Source organism: Pongo pygmaeus, chromosome 4 (genome assembly GCF_028885625.2).
Source record: "Pongo pygmaeus isolate AG05252 chromosome 4, NHGRI_mPonPyg2-v2.0_pri, whole genome shotgun sequence".
Lineage (NCBI taxonomy): Eukaryota > Metazoa > Chordata > Mammalia > Primates > Hominidae > Pongo > Pongo pygmaeus.
The window spans coordinates 40,129,242-40,154,530 of NC_072377.2; positions in this window are offsets into that span (position 1 = coordinate 40,129,242).

Sequence of the window (25,289 nt, forward strand, 5' to 3'; positions counted from 1 at the left end):
ATAATATATAAGTGCATCTCAGACTGGCTCAAAGTAATACCAATAATTTTTAAAAATCCCTGTTCAATTTGCTTACTTCCACAATTTGCTTATTTTATAAAACATCCATTTTTTTTCAGCTTTTCCTGTCTTACCTCCTCCCCATTTCCAAACTGGCCTTAGAAATGAATATTCCAGTAATTCAGCCATCAAATATTTGCAACTTCAGGCTGTTCTGGGACTTTCACAGTACTTCAAAGGTCAATCAGAGTTAAAGGAAATTGTTAAGCTTCATTTTGGGTAAATCAGCACAAAAATCATCTTTTCGCTGTTTTTACTTTCTCACTGGTATTCCAGATTATGTTTATTAGTTATCACTTGGGCTTTTCCAAAATGAATTATAAGTTATACTGTCTAGTTAATTCTGTTAACTCTTCACAAGTAGGTGCTGGCCATCCACTGCAGGTACAACATTTATCTAGGATGCTTAACTTGGCAGGATGTTATAGGTTATGTTACAGAAACAAAGAATCCCAAATCTTACTAGTATATCAAAGGGATTGTTGATTTCTCACTAAGAGTACATATAGGCATCACAGATTGACAGTAAAGTCTACCATTGTAGTCATTCAAGGACCCAAGCTGATAGAGGCTCTATCTTCATACTTGTATCTCATGGCAGGAGATGGGAATGAAGTGATCCATAAATTAGCTCTGAAAGCTTATGCCTTTAAATTATATATATATATATACACATATATATGTGTATATATATATAACTTCTGTTACATTTGATTGTCTAAAGCAAGTCATACAGCTGTGCCTAATTTTAAAAAAAATTGAGAAAGTGCAATCCTACCATGTGTCCAACAAAATAGAACCATGTATGTACAGCCTTAAGGAGAAACTAAATTACACAAACACCAACTATTTTTCCAAGACCTTAGAAGCCAGCTGCAGAATAGAACATATATGTAAGAATTTATGTAAACAGAGTTGAATGTCAAGTAAAATATGTTCTAAGACTCATCATGTGGTACTGTAAAAAAAGTATTTAAGAAGTTCAGAGATAGAAGAGAGAGATGTGGATGGGTGAGTAGAGAAAGTAGGTGAACAAGGTGAGATTATATGTAAATTATTAGATTCAGAGAGGGAAATGGAAGGAATAAGAATATTCATGATTGTATCCAAATTGGATGAAGCAGTGGTGGGGTGCAAAGCTACTAGAAAGTGGATCTGAGTTGACCTGAAAAAAAAACCATTAAAAATACTTGTTCCACTAGAAGCAAAGAGTTCCTTTTAGGTGACATAAAGTAAACGTGGATAAACAGAGCAGGAAAATGTTATGAAGAGCCTTGAATGCCAGACTAAGATGTATGCACATGGTCTTTTATACGGCCTTCTTTGGACCTCTCACTTTTACCTCCTTTTTAGCCTTTTGGTGAGGGACCACCACATTGCAATTTACTGATGATCAACATTACATACTTATTGAGAAACAGAGACCAGGGAACCATGTGGGGCTTTATTAGAGATGTGGGTTATATAAGCATTTGCAATGCTCTTCATGGAATGTAGGTGCTATAATAGAATTTAAGAAGAAAGAAGTGGCCACAAAGTCAGTCTGACTTTGAACATGTTGGGGTCACTAGAAACAATGCAAAGGCCAAACAAAGCAAAAACTCTAGTGGTTTCAATGAAATATTTTACTGGCAATGTTTCATCAGAGCTGCAGGGAATAGGCTTCTTGCATCAAATAACAGGGAGAAACAGGAATTCTGGGAAAAGTCAAGCTCTAGATTTCAGAAGTCCTATAGTCTAGTGGCAGAGAGCCCATATTAGCAATGTGATTGTAGAAAATTCCTTTGTTTTTATGAATATCAGTTTCCCTATCTGCAAAAATCAAACATGCTGGATTGATAATTCTCGAGGTTATAAGTTTAAATATTTTTTGTTTGGGTTCACCAATAAACAGGCATTAAAAATAAAATGGCATAAATCAGTATCAATACATTAAAAGATAAAGTTTTGGGGATTGGGAAACTTATTTATCAGTTAAGAAAATACATAACAAGATAACTACCTATGCCAGATAACTAATCATGTCAAACTGTTATGTATCACTGTTTAAAGCAATATTAATGATAGTTTAGAGGATGGAATCTTGCTATGGGACTTAAAACTGTCTTGCCCATCATCACCACCATCTTGCTTTGTGACTGGGCAAGTTACCAAAGGCAAACCACCTGTCTCATATAGTTGGGTAAGAGTCAGTTTTTAATTAGCTGCCCTCCAGAAAGACAGCATAAAATAAGCACAGATTAAAGAATGCTGGATTTTCTCTTTTGCTGTTATTTTTGCCAGCTTCACCTTATTGTTACATATACCCCATGATTTTGTCTTCAGCTTCTTCAGTTAGATTTCCATGTGGTCCTTATACTTCTGATAACTTCTGGCTACAGTTTACTGCTCTGTAGTTTTCTATGAGAATGTGACACTGAAGTCCATTTTGGAGACAAAGACAAACTCAAATAAGATAAAAGATAGGGGAGCCTTCCTCTGTCATTTAAAAATAAACTCAGTGATTTTTCATGCATCCTGCTGCTTTGATAAGTGTTCAGAGAAAGAATTTCACCAAATCTTGGCTTAAAATCTACCCAGAATAGACCAAGCAATTCCCTAGTGAGACGTACTGATCTTAGATGTTCTGTTGGTTGCTGACAATTCTAACTTTAACCCTTTATCATCTCAGTGAAAACTGAAGTCTCCTCTGGCAAAGGGAAGCATATTATGGAATTCTTTATATCTGGTGTTCTAGGTAAGCCCAGATAGTAAAACTTTGATCAGGATTTTATTGTTATGCAAATCATTCGATCAACCATATTTTTTGCAACAGGAATTCTAAACTTCAAGGCAAGAAAAGACATTGTTTTTCTGGGCTTTTAATTAATTAGCTAAATTTAAAAATTAACTTTGCTTCACCATCTCCTGAGATACATTAATTTTGTACTCTCTCTATGATCCATCTTCCTGCATCATTTTTAAACAGATACAGAATTGTATCAGTGTATAGATTGAATTTGTTTAATTCATTGTAATTAGGACTCCCTAAGGAACTTAGAGCCCTGACTGAGCTCAACATTCTTGGCTCTATTTTGGGGAGCCGAAATGAAGGAATGCTTCCAATAGAGTTTGGAGTCTTGTTCTGTCCATGCTACTCAGAAGTCTGTGTGGAAATCTGAGAGTCACCTTGCAAATCTTCCAGTTTATTCAGCCTCCCATCTCATGCCCCAGTGACCAAAGACTTTTGGATAGAATCCCACCTTTCTGCCCCTCCTCCAGTCATTCCATACTCATTTATCTCCTAGATTCCTGCAGCACCCTTCTAACTATTCTGCCTTTCTCCCAACTTTCTTCTCTCCCCTTCACCTTTCTCTCACAACCACTCCTCCCAGTTTGCTTGAGATCATCTGCACCTACCCTGAGAAGTCTTTTCTGTACCCTCCAGCCTAAGTTTTGTTAGCTGCTGAGCATAACTCCTGGGAACCTTGTGCTTTCCATAGTCATAGCACTTTTAACATAGTACAGTAACCAAGATCTCTCTGTTCCTCACTGGGCCAGAAGCTACTGGAGGTAAGAGGTGTTAGTGTTATTTCCTTTAGATCTTTAAGGCTCCCTAATAAGTATTTGTTGGATGGATGTCAGAATAAATATGTGATTAATAAATTAATTAAACAAAGAAATGGAAATATAGGAAGTTGGTCATCTAAGCCATACTCTAAATCAAGAAACTTTAATAGATTTCTGTCAAATGCTTGTCCAGGTTTCTAATTATTTAAGATGCAGTTCCATGTCATGGTTGGATAACAGCAAATACACTATTATGAGGCATACCTACTACTATGCTGTTCGACTCAGCTATTTTATATACAATAGTAGCCAACAGTGCATTTGGTGATGTTGAAAATCCTGCAATAGGCATTGAATGGAAATCTCAAATGTGCAGATGTTGGGAAACAGGAAAAAAAAGCTCCCATACTCTATTACAAAATCCTAAGTCAATTTTTAGAATAGAAAAAAATATAAATTTCCTTCTTTTCTGCATGAAAATAACAAGATTTTTTTGGTTCGTTCTCTTTCTTGACCATGAAATTTTTGATTGATATGCTAACTCTGAAATTGGTGACCCAGGTAATTGATAAAACTTTTCTTCTGGTAAAAACTCTGGTGGAATTTTTTTGGATCTTTCCTGTTGGAAACAAAAGAAAAAAAATCTTCTTCTAGTGGACTTAAATTATAAAGTCTTGGTTCCAGCTTCACTTTTGGCAGATCTCTAGTATGCACGCATATTTACAAGGTCTGAAATAGTAGTCATGTTGCTTATCTTTAAGGATGTGAGCATACTAACATATATAGTCATAATTATGTGGATTCTGTTTTGTGTAAAGAAAGAGAATGACTACTGCAAATGAAAAACACCCTGATCTTTTTCTTAGTTATGCTCAAATAATACTCAGAATCCCTCAGGGTGGCAGGTTTACATAAAACGTGATTTGTATACAAAATGACCTTTGTCTTTGTCTTAATTTTTTTTTTCTAATGAGTTAGAGATGGGTGTAAATTTAGTTCCCTTTAGGACATAGTAGTCCTCCTCTTTTTTTTTTTTTTTTTTTGAGACGGGGTCTTGCTCTGTAGCCCAGGCTGGAGTGCTGTGGCCCGATCTCGGCTCACTGCAAGCTCCGCCTCCCGGGTTCACACCATTCTCCTGCCTCAGCCTCCCGAGTGGCTGGGACTGCAGGTGCCTGACACCATGCCCGGCTAATTTTTTTGTATTTTTAGTAGAGACAGGGTTTCACCGTGTTAGCCAGGATGGTCTCGATCTCCTGACCTCGTGATCCACCCACCTCAGCCTGCCAAAGTGCTGGGATTACAGGCATGAGCCACTGTGCCTGGCCATTAGTCCTCCTCTTAATGATCAAATCAGCCAACTTATATTCATACCCAGGATGTGGGCATCTACATTAAGAGTAAGTTTTATTTCTTAAAAGCCACACCAAAATCATAGTCAAAAACTAAGAATGTATCAAAAGACATATGCCCCTCAACTACATTAAAGAATATTTGAGTCCTTGTATATCCCTTTTGAAACTACTGCTCTAAATGTAATAGCTGAGTCTAATGATACTTCCTATGGATACAAAAGGATTTTTGTGAAAGAACATTATTCTAAGCATTGCATTTTGAACAAATGGAAAACAGGCAGGCAGTGTTATATGAAATCAAGTTCTCATTCATATTGAGGACAATCACCTAGGCTCTTAGTGATAAGAGCCATAAATGTGCAAATTCAGATAGTCAGGTACCCTGTGATGCCAAATTAAACAAGATACCACCTCCTCAGGGTAATATCCCTACCCTATTTGAGCATTAGGCATAGGCTGGAACACTTCCATTTGTCAGTTCAAAAAATACAGCAGTAAAATGAATTTTAAACAAATTAAATTATACTGAGTGATGGAAGGGTGATGAAAGCCAAGAGCAGAGTGATTCTATTTCCACATTTAAATCACACATACAACAGCTGGTCCATGACTAAATACTTCTCACCTATAAGGACGACAGGCAAATGGAGAAAAGGTCAGCTGGTAATTCCCATTTCCCACTTATTACAGCAGAGCATGATTTAAAAGATGTGCTCTGGGAAGTGTGCATAGATGTAACTGAAACAAAAAACGAAAATGGGTGTGTTTGATGTTTAAAAAAAATTAAATGCAATTCTTCTCTAAAGGAACTTTTTAATTTGTCTTGAATATAAAAATACACATTATGTCACTATAAATAGAAGATGCAAAATGATTTATAACTACTTTATTACAGAGCTTTCTCTTTGAGAAAAATTTACATTTCGGAAATTTTGGAAATGGAAACATTGGAATGAAATTGTTGGAATGAAGATGTTTACAGCTGTGTAGCTGTAAATTAAGAACAAAAGTTCAAGATCTTCTTCCTGCCTAAGAAACTGATTTACCAAATTGTCACAAAAAAGCCTCAGATTTCTGTTTATGTTAACTCCAGATCTTAAAATTTTCCCTCTTTTTTCAAAATAAAAAAGGAAAGATTAATAAAACAGTCCCGATAGAATCACTATGATGGGCAATACAACGGCATTTTGTTTTTTTAAGAGTTCTTATTCTTAGAGAGTATCATTTTGTTACAGGTAGTTAGGCATGAGCAGGGCAGAAGAGAGGGCTATTCCCCCACCCACTAGAAATGTCGGGTGATGGTTCGGCAATTATCGCATTGCCTCTCTAAAAATGATAATTGAGAAGCCAGGGAGAGGCAATCTCCTGATGGTCCATGCCTGTTAACGTTAAAAGTGTTCATTGAAAGCAGACCCCAGGGAGACGCAGCTTCTTGGGCATGCATATTAAGAGACAAAATGGCGAAGTATGACATTCCGGGGCACATTCCACTGGAAAAAAGAAAAAAGCCTCAGTTGGGCATTGTGTCACTCTCTAAACACACCGTGCATGATCAATTATCAATTCCAAAAGGTAAGGGAAGCACTGCGTATGCGGAAGTCCCACCCTAGGGGAAGTATCATGGAAAAGAGGCCATCCTGTAAAGTCCTAGGATCAAGGTGAAAGGGGCTCTTTTCTCTCTTTGACCTTCAGGTGCCCAGTTGGATCTCTTCCAAAGGTTCTGTCCTTTCTTTCCTGTTCTATAGACTTTTTAGAAAACTTCCACTTCTGTTCTGAAACTTGCCTCTACCTCTTTTTCTGCTTTATTCCCCTTAGTCGAATTCTTGCTTCTGAGGAGGCAAGGAGTGAAGTTGCTATGGACCCATATGAATAGGCAACCATTAACTAGGGGTAACTTGAATCTCAGCCACTGGTAACAGTTTCAAATTTATACTCTATGTTTTTCCAATTTTAGATTGCTGGTAGTGCATAAGCAAGTGCTCTTAATGGGTCGTTCTTCAATTTCCTTCATTATTTGGAGTGGATTATGAATAATCACTTCATTCAAGGATGATTGGACACATACCACAATGAGTACCATTAACCTCTACAATATTAATCTCATTTTTAGCTCAAAATAAACAATTGGCCCATTTCAATTATGACAGTAAATTGCTCATGAAGTTAAAGTTAACACTGTCCCAAACCACTCTTTTATTTTTAAATTATTGCTGCTACCAATTGACAAAATTTATGTGAATTACAACTAGTGAATAACTAAGTAATAGAAACAATATTTATCAAAGTCTTTGGCAACTGCTAGTTTCAGTTTGCATCATTCTTTGAAACTTAGTACATTGTGCTTATACTGACCAGTCACTTAATCAGTAAGATGTGAGTGAAACCTTAAACAGGATGATTGCACCTGCCTCAGCTCCCAGGAATTGTTATATTTTAACAAGCAAGCAGTTAAGTATATTTTATTTAAAATCAGTTTTGATAACTAAAGAGCCCAACCTACCCAAATACCTATAAAGTTAAACTACTGAATATGTGTTACAAGAGATAACAAATAATCAAGCACTTTGAGGAAATGTATCCCAAGTTTGTAGAAAATTGCCCTTATTTGTATTGGCCTTTTCCAGCATACTACACATAGGAATTAGCAAGGCCAAGTACATCTGTAAGAACACCAAGGTCCTCTTACGGACAGAATGAATGTGCTTGGCATATACACCACTGCATGAAGATATACAAATTAAACACACACACAACTAGGACCATCCAATTTAACTTGAATCAAAAAGAAAAGACATAGAACTGATTAAAAAGTGACAGATTGTATTAATCCAGTTTTAAATGAATGAAAAATAACTGGAAAAATTAATATTTACACTATTTTGTTTACTTCTGTGATCATCCTTTGTAGATAAAATATATTAAAAGAGTTTCTAATTGAGACTGTTCTGATTAGTTGATTGCCAAGTTTTCAACTTACTACGCCTTGCACATAAACAAAATAGCCAATCAGTCTCAGGAATGATAGCTTCAGATAGATTTGTGGGATCAATTTGAGAGAAATTTAAATTCCACACACAAGGGCCTGTTGGTAGAGAAATTTACCCTTTGCCAAATATTCATGTGCATCTCCTCACTTTCTGCCTTTGAGAGGTTAGGCAGTGTGTGTGGTAAGTTCTGGTTTATGAATTATGATACAAAAGTGGCACTGGTCTTGTTTTACTAAAACATTCAGGAGAAGCTCTCTAAGCAGCCTTGATACCTCATGTCAAGATGTCCAAGCATCTATCTACCTGGGTTTTGGGTGGCAAAGCCCTCATATTTGTGTAATATGAGCAAAAAATAAACTTTTATTGCGACAAGCCATTGAGATTTGGGAGTTACTTTGGCATGGTCTAGTCTACCTCAACTAAAGTATGGCCTGTATCCCTTTGCCTAAAGTTCTCTAGTGCACAAAGAAAGAAGGCAAGAGGACCCAACTTACAAACTAATTGTTTTCAATTTCACTTGATTTATTGAGCGACAAGTATCTGCCAGGCCCTGTGATAGATGCCATTGACTTAAACATCCAAGAAATAGCCTCTAATGCCCAAGATCTCATAGGCTAGGGTAGAAGCCAAAGACTTAAACAGACCAGATATTTCAAGATCAGTAGAGGTATGCACCAGATGCTATGAGAAGAAAGGCACCTAACCCAAATGAGACTAATCAGGAAATATATCCTGGTGGAGGTATGTATTAGTCAGGATTCTCTAGAGGGACAGAATTAATTTTTTATATATATGAATTATATATATATATTCATCTATATAATTCATATATATTATTCATATATATACAATTCATATATATATTCACGTATATTCATATATATAATTCATATATATTATTTATATATAATTCATATATATCATTCATATATATCATTCATTCGTATATATTATTCATATATATTATTCATTCATATATATTATTCATTCATATATATTATATATACTTATATATGCTTATATATAATATAACATATATATATAGGAGTTTATTATTAACTTACACAATCACAAGGTGCCACAATAGGCTGTCTGCAAGCTTGTGGAGCAAGAAGAGCCCTGTGTCAAAACTGAAGAACTTAGAGTCCAATGTTTGAAAGCAGGAAGCGTCCAGCACGGCAGAAAGATGTAGGCTAGGAGGCTAGGCCAGTCTCGCCTTTTCGCATTTTTCTGCCTGCTTTATATTCTCTATCAGCTGATTAGATGGTGCCCACCAGATTAAGGGTGGGTCTGCCTTCCCCAGGCCATGGACTCAAATGTTAATCTCCTTTGGCAACACCCTCACAGACACACCCAGGATCAATACTTTGTATCCTTCAATCCAATCAAGTTGACACTCGGTATTAACCATCAGAAGTACACCCCCTGTCAACTTGAACCTATACATATCTTGTGAGATCATACATAATCTTCAAATAAAGACAATAATAAGGTCATAATTACACCTAACATAATACAACTATTGTTCATACAACCAGAAACACAACAATCCCCAACCCAAATCCTATCACATAAAGTTAACAGTACTTAAATGCGATATGAAGTCAATAAATCTGATGTCACAGAACAGAAAAGGAAATAAAATGAAGATATTTTCTTAGTACAAGTGTATACATGCACAAACTTTTTTTAACAAAAGAAGTAGCAAATTCTCATGACAGCTACAATCCTCATTTCTGCAGCTGGTCATGTGGTTGTAGCTGGTATTGATAACTACCTTCTTCTACTACCCATTGCCTTCAGCAAGCACCTCAGCAGGTCGTGAATTTTTTTTTTCCTGGTGGAGTGACCCAAACCTTCACTCCTGAGGGGTCTGCGCCATTTGTAGTCCTGCCTGGATTGGGCTGTTGTAGTTCCCTATTGACCTTAATCACAGGTCATGGTAATACTAAGAGACGCTGTAGTGGATCTCCGGTATTCTGTGCATACTCTTCCTTACCTCCACTGTGGAGTAGTAGACTGATTTCATCTTGATAGTCCGTGCCAGTCACCCCAACCAACACTGTAACTCCCTTCTTAGCCTATTGACTTAAAGGTAGGAGGAGCCCAAGGTGTCCAGGGGACAATCTTAACTTCCAGTTTAATGGAATCATTGTTGTGTCACCTGATGGCTGTGTTCCTCACTCTGGACCTAAGACTTCTAGGCCAGCAGAACATAATGTTCCAGGAACAGGAAGCAAAAATTTTGCTAGTGGATCACTAGGGGTGATGGTGAGTGGTGCCACTTCCACTCTCACCCCTTAAATCCTGGACACATGATTCCTGGCTATGGGAGAAAAAGTACCATATATTGGATGCTGATTCAGAGCATACATGGCCTTCTGGAGAACTTTGCCCCATCCCTGCAAAGTATTGTCACCTAGTTGGCATTGTAATTGTGACTTCAAAAGGCCATTCTACTGTTCTATCAATCCAGCTGCTACAGGATGATGGGGAACATGGTAAAACCAGTGAATTCCATGAGCATGAGCCCACTGCTCCACTTCTTTAGCCGCAAAGTGAGTGCCTTGGTCAGGGACAATGCTGCGTGGAATACCATGACAGTGGGTAAGGCATTCCATGAATCCATGGATGATAGTCTTGGCAGAAGCATTGCGTGCAGCATAGGCAAACCCACATCTGGAGAAAGTGTCTGTTCCAGTGAGGACAAACCTCTGCCCTTTCCATGATGAAAGAAGTCCAGTATAATCAACCTGCCACCAGGTAGCTTGCTGATCACCCCGAGGAATGGTGCCATATAGAGGGTTCAGTGTTGGTCTCTGCTGCTGGGAAATTGGTCACTCAGCAGTGGCCGTAGCCAGGTCAGCCTTGGTGAGTGGAAGTCCATGTTGCTGAGCCCATGCATAACCTCCATCCCTGTCACCATGGCCACTTTGTTCATAGGCCCATTGGGTGATGACAGGAGTGGCTGGGGAAAGAGGCTGAGTGGTGTCCACAGAATGGGTCATCCTATCAACTTGATTATTAAAATCTGCCTCTGCTGAGGTCACTGTTGATGAGCACTCATATGGGATACAAATGTCTTCACAGTTTTTGACCATTCAGAGAGGTCCATCCACATGCCTCTTCCCCAAATTTCTTTGTCACCAATTTTCCAATCATGCTTCTTCCAAGTCCCTGACCATCCAGCCAAACCATTGGCTACAGCCCATGCATCAATATATAATCGTACATCTGGTCATTTCTCCTTCCATGAGAAGTGCATAACCAGGTGCACTGCTCAAAGTTCTGCCCATTGAGAAGATTTCCTTTCACCGCTGTCCTTCAGGGATGTCCTAGAAAGGGGATGTAGTGATGCATCTGTCCACTTCCAGATGGTGTCTGCATATCATGCAGAACCGTCTGTGAATCAGGCCCTAGTCTTCTCTTTCTCTGTCAATTGATCATAGGAACCTCCCCATGATGCCATCAGTGCAGGCTGGGAGAGAGAAGGCAGAGTGGCAGGAGTGGAGACCGTGGGCATTTGAGCCACTTCCTCATGTAATTTCCTTTTCATTCAGGACCTGCTCAAGCCCGATCATGTATATGCCACTTCCATTTGATGATGCAATGCTGCTATGCACGGCCCACTTTCTGGCTAGGTGGGTCAGAAAGAACCCTGTTCATGATAAGCAGTTCAGGTTGCATGGTGACTTGATGATCCATAGTCAAATATTCAGTTTCCACCAAAGCCCAGTTATAGGCCAAGAGCTGTGTCAAAAGGAGAGTAGCTATCTGAAGAAGATGGCAGGAACTTGCTCCAAAATTCTAGAGGCCTCTACTGTGATTCACCTATGGGGGCCTGCCAAAGGCTTCAAACAGCATCCCTATCTGGCACTAACACCTCAAGCACCATTGGATCTGCTGGGTCATATGGCCAAAGTGCCAGAGCAGCTTGCACAGCAGCCTGGACCTGTTGCAAAGCCTTCTCATGTTCATATGAGGAATGTGTTGCCTCCAAAATCCAAGTAGGCCCACTAGGTATTGTGCCTGTTTCCTGGTTGTAGGAGGGTCCAAATGCAGCAACTCATCCTTCGTCTTAGAAGGAATATCTCAACAGGCCTCACACCACTGGACTCCTAGAAATTTTACTTAGGTAGAAGGTCCCTGAATTTTGGTCAGATTTATTTTCCATCTTCTGGCACACAAATGTCTCACCCATAAGTCCAGTGTGTTTGCTACTTCTTGTTCACTGGATCCAATCAGCATAATGTCATCAATGTAGTAGATCAGTGTGATATATCGTGGAAGCAAAAAGTGATCAAAGTCTCTCTGAATAAGATTATGACAGGAAGCCAGAGAGTGGATATACCCCTGAGGTAGGACAGTAAAGGTACATTGCTCACCTTGCCAGCTGAAGGCAAATTGCTTCTGGTGGGCTTTATGGACAAGAATAGAGAAAAAGGCATTTGCCAAGTCAAATGGTTGCATACCAGGTACCAGGAGATGTGTTAATTTGCTCAAGCAATGAAACCACATTTGGTACAGCAGCTGCAATTGGAGTCACCACTTTGCTAAGCTAATGATAATCCACTGTCATTCTCCAAGATCCATCTGTCTTCTGCACAGGCCAAATGGGAGATTTGAATGGGGATGTGGTGGGAATCACCACTCCTATGTCTTTCAAATCCTTGATAGTGGCACTAATCTCTACAGTCCCTCCGGGAATGTGATATTGTTTATGATTTACTATTTTTCTAGGTAGAGGCAGCTCTAACAGCTTCCATTTGGCCTTTTCCATCATAATTGCCCTCACCCTACCAGTCAGGGAGCCAATGTGGGGGTTCTGCCAGCGGCTAAGTATGTCTATGCCATTTATGCATTCTGGCACTGGGGAAATGACCACAGGATGAATCCAGGGACCCACTGGACCCACTGTCAGTCAGATCTGAACTAAAACTCCATTAATTACCTGACTTCCATAAGCCCCTACTTCAACTGGAGGATCACAGTGATGTCTTGGGTCCCCTAGAATCAACGTCAGCTCAGAGCCAGTGTCCAGTAGTCTCCAATATGTCTAATCAGCCCTGTCCCCAGTGCACAGTTACCCTGGTAGAAGGCCAGAGGTCTCCTTGGAGACATATATGTATATATACTTTATATATAATATGTATGTATGTATGTATATATACATATATATAGTATTAATTTACATGATCACAAAGTCCCAAAATAGACTCTCTGCAAGTTTGAGAAGCAAGGAGAGGCAGTCCGAGTCTCAAAACTGAAGAACTTGAAGTCTGATGTTCAAGAACAGGAAGCATCCAGCATGGGAGAAAGATGTAGACTGGGAGCCTAGGCCAGTCTCACCTCTTCACGTTTTTCTGCCTGTTTTATATCCACTGGCAGCTGATTAGATGTTGTCCATGAGATTAAGGGTGTGTCTGTCTTCCCTAGCCCACTGACTCAAATGTTAGTCTCCTTTGGCAAAACCCTCACAGACACACCCAGGATCAATACTTTGTATCCTTCAATCCAATCATGTTGACACTCAGCATTAACCATCACAACGTAGTGCCCAATCTGAGCATTGAAGGAGGAGAAGGTGCTAGCCAGATTGAGAATATATAAATAAGAACACTATCTGTACTGAGAAACAAAGATGAGCCTGGGAATATGGCAAAGGTTGCAGCAGAAAGCCTTGAGCATCATGGTGAGAAGACAGACATTTATTCTGACTGCAATTAATTATTTTAGGCCAAAAGAATCAAATAAATGTTTTGGGGTACATGTAGTTATTCTTTGAACAAAAAATTTCAGTATTTCACAAAGTAGGGGTTAAAATCACTGGGGGAGCATCTCAAAAGGTAAGAAACAAAGAGATTCCCAAGCCTCACCCAAAATGAACTGAATCACAATCAAACTGGCAGATGGAGCCCAGAAATATATGTTTTAAATATGTACTTCAAATTTTATTTATACACAGTAAAGTACTAGTACTCTGAGACTAGAAGCCTGGAGTCCAGCCCAGAGTTAAGAAAAATTAGGCCCTAAGGAGGACAGGGAGGATGGAGGGAAGGAGTAATATTCTGAGGAGACATGGAGGCAATGTTTTCTTGTTCAGGGACCAGACTGCTGGTGGGGCTGTTTTGGTGCTATGTTGGTGAACAGCGAGGAGGAATGTTTTGAAGGAAGAAGTTGAGAATTGTTTGAATAGTTGAGGTTTGAGTGAAAGCCATTTAAGGCCATTTATCAATATGTGACTGTATTAGTCCTTTCTCATGCTGCTAATAAAGACATACCCCAGACTGGGCAATTTATAAAGGAAAGAAGTTTAATTGGCTCACAATTCCACAGGGCTGAGGAGGCCTCAGGAAACTTACAATCATGGCAGAAAGGGAAACAAACACATCTTTCTTCACATGGGGGCAGCAAGAAGTGCTAAGCAAAAGGGGGAAAAGCCCCTTAGAAAACCATCAGATTTCATGAGAACTCACTCAGTATCATGAGAACAGCATGACGGTAACCACCCCATAAATCACTTCCCGGGTCCCTCCCACGGCAAGTGGGGATCATGGGTACTACAATTTAAGATGAGATTTGGGTGGGGACGCAGCCAAACCATATCAGTGACAGTCTTACTTTTTTGGAAATCATATTACACATTATAACAAAAGTCTAAAATGCACTCCCTGTATAATAATCTGTTTGTGGCTATTGAAATAATGGACATCATTACCATATATTGTTTGGATTTTGAAGTTTTCTTTTGTGTACTTTTGTGACATGTTTTTCCAGTCTCAAAGCTTCCCAAACTTCGGGAAAAGCTAGGAGTTTCTAGCCCTATGCCTAAAGGGCAAAGGTATGTTGCATATTCAAGTGAAGATGTGGAGGGTAAGTGGAATATGTGGTGCAGATGGGAGAGCACAGAGATGGTGATGTGGATCGGAAGAGGTTGACACTTCTCAGAAGAGCAGTGCTCTCATGTTTGTGGCTATCAAATCTCTGCACAGTAAAATGTACACTAAATTTATATGGCACTAGACCTTTCTCTCTAATTGGTCAATGTTCTTTCACATGAATTAATCTAAATTATGAAATTAATGTTTTTATATAGGGAGAAACTCATAAGTACATTAAAATTTCAATCTCTCATTACATTAATTTTCCAGTTCTGTTGGAAAATAGTGGAACCAGAGTACAAATGCAGCTTTCCTGAAATTGTCATTCATACTTCTGCCTGCTGCATTATATTCTCTGTAGGTATATTTTAATCATATGTATGCACAATTAATTTCAGCAGCTACTTTTCATGAATATATTATTCAAGCTTTGCACATATAAAGTCATAATATATAAAAAATTTAAGTAAGTGATTTTTGGCAAATTAACCAAGTTTTTCATATTTTTAATCAAATTTTGAATAAATGAGATAATTCTTTAAATCATTTTTCTACATTTTTTATTATAGCTAAGCCTAAATTGGTAACTCTGGGAGTACAATTTAATGAAGACATCTGCCCTGCAATTTAAATCTTAATCTTAAAGGGTGATTCTGTGAGCTCAGATGACTGCCATCTAGATATCACGATGTTTTCTATGACATTTCTAGCTTAATTTGTAACAACCAATGAGATTGCTTTAGTGCTAGTTCCTGAGAGCAGGACAATTCAATTCCTATCTGACAGAGCCATATGATACTTTTTCTTCAGCACTCAAAATGTTTTATTAACCTTTATTAATGTTCATAGTCTCCAAGTACTTGGTGGAGTGGTTATTTTGTTATTCTCTGAGCACCAAGGAGGAAACTGAAATACTCACAGTCTGATTCCATTGATAGAAGGAGTAAATTCTTCATGGAAGCAAAATGTTAACTATCTCAGCTCATTGCTTCCTTGCAGCAGCTGACATATCAGGACGAATGGAAAGACACAGGTGTTGAGGCCAAGAGGCAGGCTTCTGGTCTCTGTACTCCTATTGTGTGGCCTGGTTTTCTTGGATCCAACCTCTTAGAACCTTGCAATAGATTTGTAACTACCTGGGTAGAGAGGGGAAAATATACTAGTTTTTCGTTCATTTTAATGTATATGTGTGAAAACCTTTCTGTCTTAGGCAAAAGTTTTATCATTAGATGGTTAGAGAAATTGTATTGAATATAGATAAATAGAAAGATACTAAGAATCTGTAGAAAAATATTACATGTCCAACCTTAGGCAAAAATAAAAGCCTAACCCTTTATTACTGTTTTAAAAAGCATTTACATATAGTATAATTTGGATGTTTGTCCCTTCCAAATCTCACGTTGAATGTAATCCCCAGTGTTAGAGATGGGGCCTGGTAGGAGGTGTTTGGATCATGGAGGAGGATTCCTCATGAATGGCTTGGGCCATCCCTTTGGTGATGAATGAGCTGTCACTCATTCATCTGGTTGTTTAAGAGAGTGTGGTATTTTTCCCCTGATTCTCTGGGTACCTTTCTTGCCATGTGATGCACCCACTCCCCCTTCATCTTCTGCTGTGATTGTAAGGTTCGTGAGGCCTCACCAGAAGCAGATGTTGGAGCCATGCTAGTATAGTCTGCAGAACCATGAACCAATTAAACTCCTTTTCTTTATAAATTACTCAGCCTCAAGTATTTCTTTAGAGCAATGGACAAATGACATAACACAGAAAATTGATAATGAGAAGTGGAGTATTGCTATAAAAATACCTGAAAATGCGGAATAAGCTTTGGAACTGGGTAATGGTTAGAGGTTGGAAGAGTTTGGAGGGCTCAGAAGAAGACAAGAAGATGAGAGAAAGTTTGGAACTTCTTAGAGACTGGTTAAGTGATTGTGACCAAAATGCTGATGGAAATGTGGACAGTGACGTCCAGGCTGATGATGATTCAGATGAAAATGAGAAAGTTATTAGGAAGTGAACTAATAGTCTCCTGTGTTGCAACCTACCAAGGAGCTTGGCTACATTATGTTCACATCCTAGGAAGTCTATGGAAGGCCAAACTTCAGAGCAAGGACTCAGTGGTGTCCAAGGGAGAGAATACAGTCACGGGTTCTTTGTTTCTGTTTCTGGTTGGGCCAGTAAAGTCCCTTCCTCATCCCTATTTACCACTTATGACTAGAGGCTGTACCTTAAAACCATGGCTTCAGGCTGCTGAAAGCCTAAAACAAAACAAAACAGAACAACAAGAACAAAATAAGGCACATTGGAAAAGCTTGATGGGGTATCTGGTGGAAGAAATTTCTAAGCAGGAAAGCATTTAAAATGTGACCTGGCTCATGCCTGTAATCCCAGCACTTTGGGAGGCTGAGGAGGGTGAATCACCTGAGGTTAGGAGTTTGAGACCAGCCTGACCAACATGGTGAAACCCCATCTCTACTAAAAATACAAAAAATTAGCTCAGTGTGGTGGCAGGCACCTGTAATCCCAACTACTTGGGGGGCTGGGGCAGGAGAATTGCTTGAACCTGGGAGGCAGAGGTTGCAGTGAGCTGAGATCACGCCATTACACTCCAGCCTGGGTGACAAGAATGAAACTTCATCTCAAAAAAAAAAAAGATGTGACCTAACTGCTTCTAACAGCCTATGAACAGATACAGAAGCAAAGAAGTGACTTAAAGTTGGAACTCATGTTTAAAAGAGAAGAACATACAAATTTGGAAAATTTACAACCTAACCATGTGGCAGAAAACAAACAAAAAAACATTTTTAGGAGACTAATATAAGCAGGCTTCAAGTAACCTCTTGCTAGAGGGATTTGGATGGCTAAAAGGGAGCCAAGTGCTAATATCTGAGACAATGGGAAAAAGGTTTAGAAGGCATTTCAGAAATTTTCCAAGCTGCTTCTCCCATCACAAGCCCAGAAGCCTAGGAGGAAATAATGTTTTCAGGGGCCAGGCACAAGGCACCGCTGCCATGCTCCACCTCAGCACACTGCTACTTGCATCCTGGCTGCTCTGGCTCCAGCCTTGGCTCAAAGGGGTCCAGATACAGTTCAGCCTGCTGCTCCAGGGTGCTCAAGTGATAAGCCTTGGTGGCTTATACATGGCACTAAGCCTACAGGTTCTCAGAATACAAGAGTGAAGGAGACTTGACAGCCTTCACCTAAATTTCAGATGTTGTATGATGTATTTCAGAAGCCTGCTGCAGGGTGGAGCCCCCACAGACAGCCTATACTAGAGAAATGTTGAGGGAAATTGTGGGATTGGAGCCTCCACAAAGAATCCCTGCTAGAGCACTACCTAGTTGAGCTGTGGCAATAGGACTGCCACCCTCCAGACACCAGAATGGTAGAGCCACCAGCAGCTTGCATCCTGAGCCTGAAAAAGCCATAGGCACTCAATTCCGACCTGTGAAAGCAGCCATGGTGACCTTACAAAGTCACAGAGGCAGAGCTGCCCAGTGCTTTGGGAGCCCATCCCTGGTACTAGTGTACCCTGGATGCTAGACATGGAGTTTAAAAATATTATTTTGTAGCTTTAAGATTTAATCACTGCCCTGCTGGTTTTCAGACTTGCAAAGGGCCTATAACCCCTTCGTTTTGGCTGATTTCTCCCTTTTGGAATAGGAATTTTTACCCAGTTCCTATACCACCATTGTATCTTGGAAGTAAATAACTCATTGTTGATTTTATAGGCTCATAGGCAGAAGGAGATGAATCTCAGATGATATTTTAGGCTTTGGACTTTTGATTGATTTGATGCTGGAATGAGTTAAGACTTTGGGGGACTATTGGGAAGGGATGATTGTATTTTGTAGTGTGAGAAGGACATGAGGTTTAAGGGGCCAGGGTTGAAATGAGATAGTTCGCATGTTTTTCTTCTTCAAATCTCACGTTGAAATGTGATCCCCAGTGTTGGAAGTGGGGCCTGACTGGGGGCGTTTGGATCATGGATGTGGATTCCTCATGAATGGCTTAGCACCATCCCCTTGGCAATAAGTGACTTCTCGCTCTGGTAGTTCACATGAGATCAAGTTGTCTGAAAAAGCATGAAACCTACACCCCCATTCTTGCTCTCTGTCTTGCCATATCATGTGCTGGCTCCCCCTTCACCTTCTGCCACAATTGTAATCTTCCTGAGACCCTCACTGGAAGCAGATACCAGCACTATGCTTCATGTAGAGCCTGCAGAGCCATGAGGCAAAAGAAAAATTATTTTATTTATGAACTACCCAATTTCAGGTATTTCTTTATAGTAATGCAAAAAACAGCCTGATACAAAATATGTATGGAAAATATAGTGGAGAAAAATCAATGGAATTCAATGCTATGTAGATACAGCATTAAAAAGAAAATATAAGGTAGATTGGACTAGGCGTGTGTGTGTTGATTGAAATAAGAAAATCTGCTGTAGAGAGAATAGGCTAGAAAAAAAGAGGGTTCAGGCTAAAAACAAAACTATGTTTTTCAATAGAATAAGTAAGTTATGTTGCAAGTGACTTTTCATAGCTTGTTTTTTATTTTCTTCGAAAACAAACCATGATTGTATTAGGTTTTACTCGATTTGCTTTTAGCCTACTTAGATTTCTGTTGGTTTATTGGTTTAGCCAATGAGCCTATAAGTAATGGTTAATTTTAGTGATAAACAGCATGTTTGATTTAGGAGAACAAAGGCCAAACAGCTAAATAGAGTTCTTTTGATTCACTGATGAGACGGGAAACATACTATCTTGGTTCTTTCCATGGAAAAGAAATGATTTGTGTTCATTTAGATCCAAGGGGAGAGGAAGTGCAAGTGTTTTAAATTGCCAAGATAATTTATTCTGAACTTGGATAAAATCCAATGAAAAACTGAACAAGAAAAGGGTAATGGAGGAGTGTTTTGGGGCCATGCCAGGATGTTAAAATTGCAGGGACATTCAGATTACATGATACAAAAGTTTATCTATGGAGATCTCTCCATTTTTGTGCTCTAGTTAATAATTTAGAAGAGTGAGTCTCAGTTGTCACGTTTCAGATTCCTTGAAGATCACTGGGCAAAAAAGGTCAATTGCATTTCCACTCAGAAAAACCACTGCTGACTTAGAAAGTAAAATGACTGTAACTATTCTTCAGGAAAACTTATGTAGCAGGACACGCATTTAGGTATTGTAAGCATAAAGAAAAGAGAGGCCTGATTTGAGAGACCATTTCTTTAGTTCGACTATTAATGATTAGACCTAAATATTCTGATGGTCTTGCACGTTCATTTTCAAAATCATTTCTTCTATCTTTTGATAGAAAATTCAGAATCTCCAAGTAAAGTAGATATGCAGGTTACTTGATGTCAAATCCCACTTCAATTTTTTGGGCCTTCACACTTTTCATTCTCATTCTGTTATATTATACAGTTGACCCCTGAGAAACATGGATTTGAACTTCACTAGTCCAATTATATGTACATTTTTTGGTAAATATATTGAAAACTTCTCTGAAGATTTGTGACAATTTACAGAAATTTGCAGATGAACCATGTAGCCTAGAAATAATGGAAAAAATAAGAAAAGTTAGGTGTGTCATGAATGCATAAAATATATGTAGATACTAGTCTATTTTATTATTTACTACCATAAAATATACACAAATCTATTATAAAAATTTAAAATTTACCAAAACACACATAAACACTTACAGGCCACATATGGTACCATTGTACTCTAGAGAAATTTAAACAAATGCAAAGATGCAGTATTAAATCATAACTACCTAAAATTAACTATAGTATATACTGTACTACTGTAATAATTTTTTATTCACCTCTTGTTGCTATTGCAGTGATCTCAAGAGTTGCAAGTATTTGCTTAAAACACTGTGTGGCACCAGTCATCTCCTTGTGAGCAGTTTGTCTCTCCAGTAAATTGCATATTGCAGCAAAAGTGATCTCTCTCAGTTCTTGTATATTTTTATTGTGTTTAGTATAACACCTTAAACCTTGAGTAACATTGTGGTACCCATATGAAGTGCCACTAGTGATGCTGAAAATGCTCCCAAGAAGCAAAGAAATGACATAAAAAACAGTTTAATTGTTTGATGTGTACCATAGATTGACATCTGTAGCTGTGGATGCCCACCATTTCAAGATAAATAAATCCAGCATAAGAACCATTATTTAAAAAGAAAAGAACATTTGTGAAGCTTTCACTGCAGCTACACCAGCAGGCATGAAACCTTGCATTTTTTTGTAGAATACAGTTTCCTTTAATTTCATATTGAAAACACAGCTTTTATGTGGGTGCAGAATTGCTGTAGGAAAAGCATACCCATAGACTCTAATATAATTTAAGAAAAAGTGAAGTCATTATATAACAATTCAAAGCAAAAACAATGTGAAGGATCTAAAGCTGGAGAATTTAATACTAGCAAAGGATGGTTTGATAATTTTAGAAAAAGATGTGGTTTTAAAATGTCAAGATAGGAGGAGAAGCATCTTCTGCTAACCAAGAGACAGCAGATGAGTTCTCAGAGGCCATTAGGAAAATAATTGAGGAGAAAGATTATCTGCCTCAACAGGTTTTTATTACATACAAAAGTACCCTATTCTGGGGAAAAAAAAAACACACAACAAACTTCCACAAAGGACATTTATTAGGATAAGAATTGAACAGCAGGATTTAAGGCAGAAAGGGATAGGCTAACTATACTGTCTTGTGCAAATGCAGTTGTGTTTGTGACCAGGACTGCCCTTATCTATAATGCTGCCAACCCCTGAGCTTTAAAAGGAAAAGATAAACACCAACATCCAGTCTTTTAGTTTTCAAAAAAAAAAAAAAAAGCCTGGAAAATAAGAATCCTTTTCTGGATTGATTCCATCAATGCTTTTTCCCTGAAGTCAGGAAGTACTTTGCCTGTAAGGAACTGCTTTTTATTGGACAATGCCCCCAGCTACCAAAAACTCTATGAATTTAACACCAAAGGTGTTAAAGTGGTCTACTTGCCCCCAAACACACCATTTCTAATTCAACCTCTAAATAAGGAGTCAGAAGGATCATTAAGGCTCATTACACACAGTATTCTATGGAAAGAGGTGTCAAGGCTGTGGCAGAGAATCCTAATAGAACATCATGAAAGTCTGTAAGAATTACACCATTGAGGATGACATTGTTATGGAAAAAGTCAAAAAAGCCATCAAACCAGAAACAATAAATTCCTGCTGAAGAAACTGTCCAGATGTTGTGCATAACTTCAGAGAATTTATAACAGAGCCAATCAAGGAAATCATGAAAGAGATTGTGGATATGGCAAAAAGGGTAGAAGGTGAAGCATTTCAAGATATGCATCTTGGAGAAATTCAAGAGTTAATAGGCACCACACCAGAGGAATTAACAGAAGATGATGAGTCGATGGAGTTCAGTGCTTTCAAACCAGTGCCAGATGGTGAGGAAGGCACAAAAGCAGTACCAAAAAAATAAATCGACAGTAGGGATCTGGGAGAATGGTTCAGGTTATTCAAGACTGCTTTTGGCTTCTCTTATTACATGCACCCTTCTATGTATGATACAGGTACTGAAATGATGGAAGAAGGATTGATATCAACATAGAAACATTTTTTAATGAAAAAGCAAAAAAAGGAGGCAGAAATTATTATGTATTTCCATAAAGGTACACCAAGTATGCCTGCCTCTCCTGCTCCCTCTTCCACCTCCTCCACCTCTTTAGCTTCTGCCATCTCTGAAACAACACCAATCCCTCCTCTTTCTCTGCCTCCTCAGACTCCACTCGACATTAAGACAATGAGGATGAAGACCTTTATGATGACCCACTTCCATTTAATGTATAGTAAATATATTTTCAGAGACTACAGCAATAGACCAAAGCTTCTCTCATTGTTTGTTTGTTTTTAGTTTCTTAGTTTTGGCCTCAAGTTTACACACAAAAGCATGTCATCATTATGGAAAATTTTAATGATTCCAGCAGTCATTCCCCCATTAATTTATTTTGAAGTTGAATCCAATGAAATTCTAATGATCTGACTGTGCTTATAAACCTCGACAATTCTTCCTGCCTCGGGCCCAGTTTAAGCTCTTATTAATTGGTCCTCACTTTCATGTCACTATTTTTGCAGTTCTGATTTTTACAACTTTAATTTTTTTTTTTCAAGTACAGCATTTGGGAATTCAGATGCATTTGTATTAAGATACTCTCATATCTTTAAAGAGTCTCATGAACTTGAATATAATTCCAGAATGTCTTTACAAATACATCTCTCTGGAGATATGCCCTATTGTAAACTCTTTCCGGATGGGTCTGTGAAAAGAGTGAAGAAGTAGTTACCAGCTTCTGTAACAATCACATTTTTTATGTTTTCCCAACACTTGCTCACAAATAGAATTTTGTTATGGCTTTCCCTAGTCCCACTCGTCCAGCAGAGATAGAAAGATACATGCACAATTTTAAAGTTGCAAAACAGCAAAGGCCATGAAAATCACATTCAAATGTTAGTTTTAGAACTTGTCTTGTCTTAGTGCATAAGGGCTGCAATCATATACAGTGGGAAGTGATTGGTGGTTACCAACTTAAATGGAATTAGACTTTAAAAATAGTCTGAAATAGAGCCCTGGATTTTTCAAAAACAGGGACAATCATTTCTAAATTTTATGCCTGACTGTCCGGGCCTCTAGAGGGAGTCATTCACAATTCATTAATTCTTGTCTTGAAGTGGTTTATTTTTATGGCCAAATTTTGAAACTCATTTTTTAAATGCCTTCAGATTTTTAATTGCATCAAATGTTACTGTCAAGCATAGAGATTCAACTTAGAGTAAAAAGCATTCTAACCACTTCAACAATCATTCTACTATGAAACCACATTTCATGGAATTGAAAATAGGCCATGTGTGAAAAATAATTCCATTTGAATGTTTGAAAGATCAACCTTACACTGTAAGAATTAACACCAACTTTATTTCAAAAATATGGCTACTGTTTTCTTAAGAATATACATATATATAGTGGACTTGGGTTTATTTCCTAGGAATCCAGAGTACTTACAGAGTGAGGTGACACTGTGAAGTGCACAACCACAAAGCATTCTCAGGTTCTTGGTGTCACTCTCAAATGTTTATTCCCATGCAGACAGATGGCCTTCCTTTTCAGACTGGGGCAAAGTAGCAATGCAAAAGCTTTGGCCTAAATGGAGCCAAAAATGATAGTGGCAGTGTATGGGTCTGGGTTTAGCAAAGAAAACAAAAAGTACCCCAAGTATTTAAAACAAAATGAATTTAACACAGGGAATTATCTACATAAGTTTTGGAAGGACAAGAAGAACAAAGAGAAGTAGATGAAGTGGAGGGAGCTAAAGAAACAGAAAAGAAGGGGTGGCACTTTTTTGATGCAAAGCAGTTAAAACCACTCGTCTGGAGCCCATTTGCCTGCACCTGCCACTGTGCTGTTGGTGACACTCATAATCAGTCCTGGACTGCTGAAGATGCATCATGTCCGTCAAAGCTGGAACCTACCAGAAAGGGGTGGCCCCTACCCGTGTTCTTAAAGTCAAGAATCGCCCCACTCCCAATGCAAACCCCCAGTACTGAAGTTAGAAGCAGAAAGTTTCGCTCTCCCAGTAACTTCTCCCTCATGTGCCTCCTATTGGCAGAACCTAACAAGAATCCAGCAGACGTGAGAGGCTGATAAACGCAATTTGTAGACTCTTGTTCCATAAATATAAACAACAGAGTCCAGAAGAGAGAATGGGACTTCAGAATATCCAGACACAAGAAGAAATATGCGTTCTACCTACAATGGCTTTATTTTCTAGAGTTAGAAGTGACTGTCTGCTCCACGCATATATTTTCTTTCTTTTTTTGTTTGTTTGTTTTTGAGACGGAGTTTCGCTCTGTCGCCCAGGCTGGAGTGCAGTGGCGCGATCTCGGCTCACTGCAAGCTCTGCCTCCCTCCAGTTCACGCCATTTTCCTGCCTCAGTCTCCCGAGTAGCTGGGACTACAGGCGCCCGCCACCACGCCCGGCTAATTTTTTGTATTTTTTAGTAGAGACAGGGTTTCACCGTTTTAGCCAGGATGGTCTTGATCTCCTGACCTCGTGACCTGCCCGTCTCAGCCTGCCAAAGCGCTGGGATTGCAGGCCTGAGCCACCGCGCCCAGCCTGCACGCATATATTTTCAATGGTTCCTTTTTGGTTCCTGCAACACATAGGGATAAGTTAAGTGGATAATTTGTCCCATCAAATTGACATATCTAATAGGTCTACAGGGAAGAGAAAAGCAGTATGGGAATTTCACCAATTCCATCTTACTACCAAGAAAGGGAAAGCAGAGGTTAACATTAGGCGGGCAGCATTTGCTGCGGGACATTTCTTTGAAACCTAAAACACTTTATCAAGGAACTTGTCATCTAAGTGGAGGACAATCCAATTGTTATTCTCCTGATTTC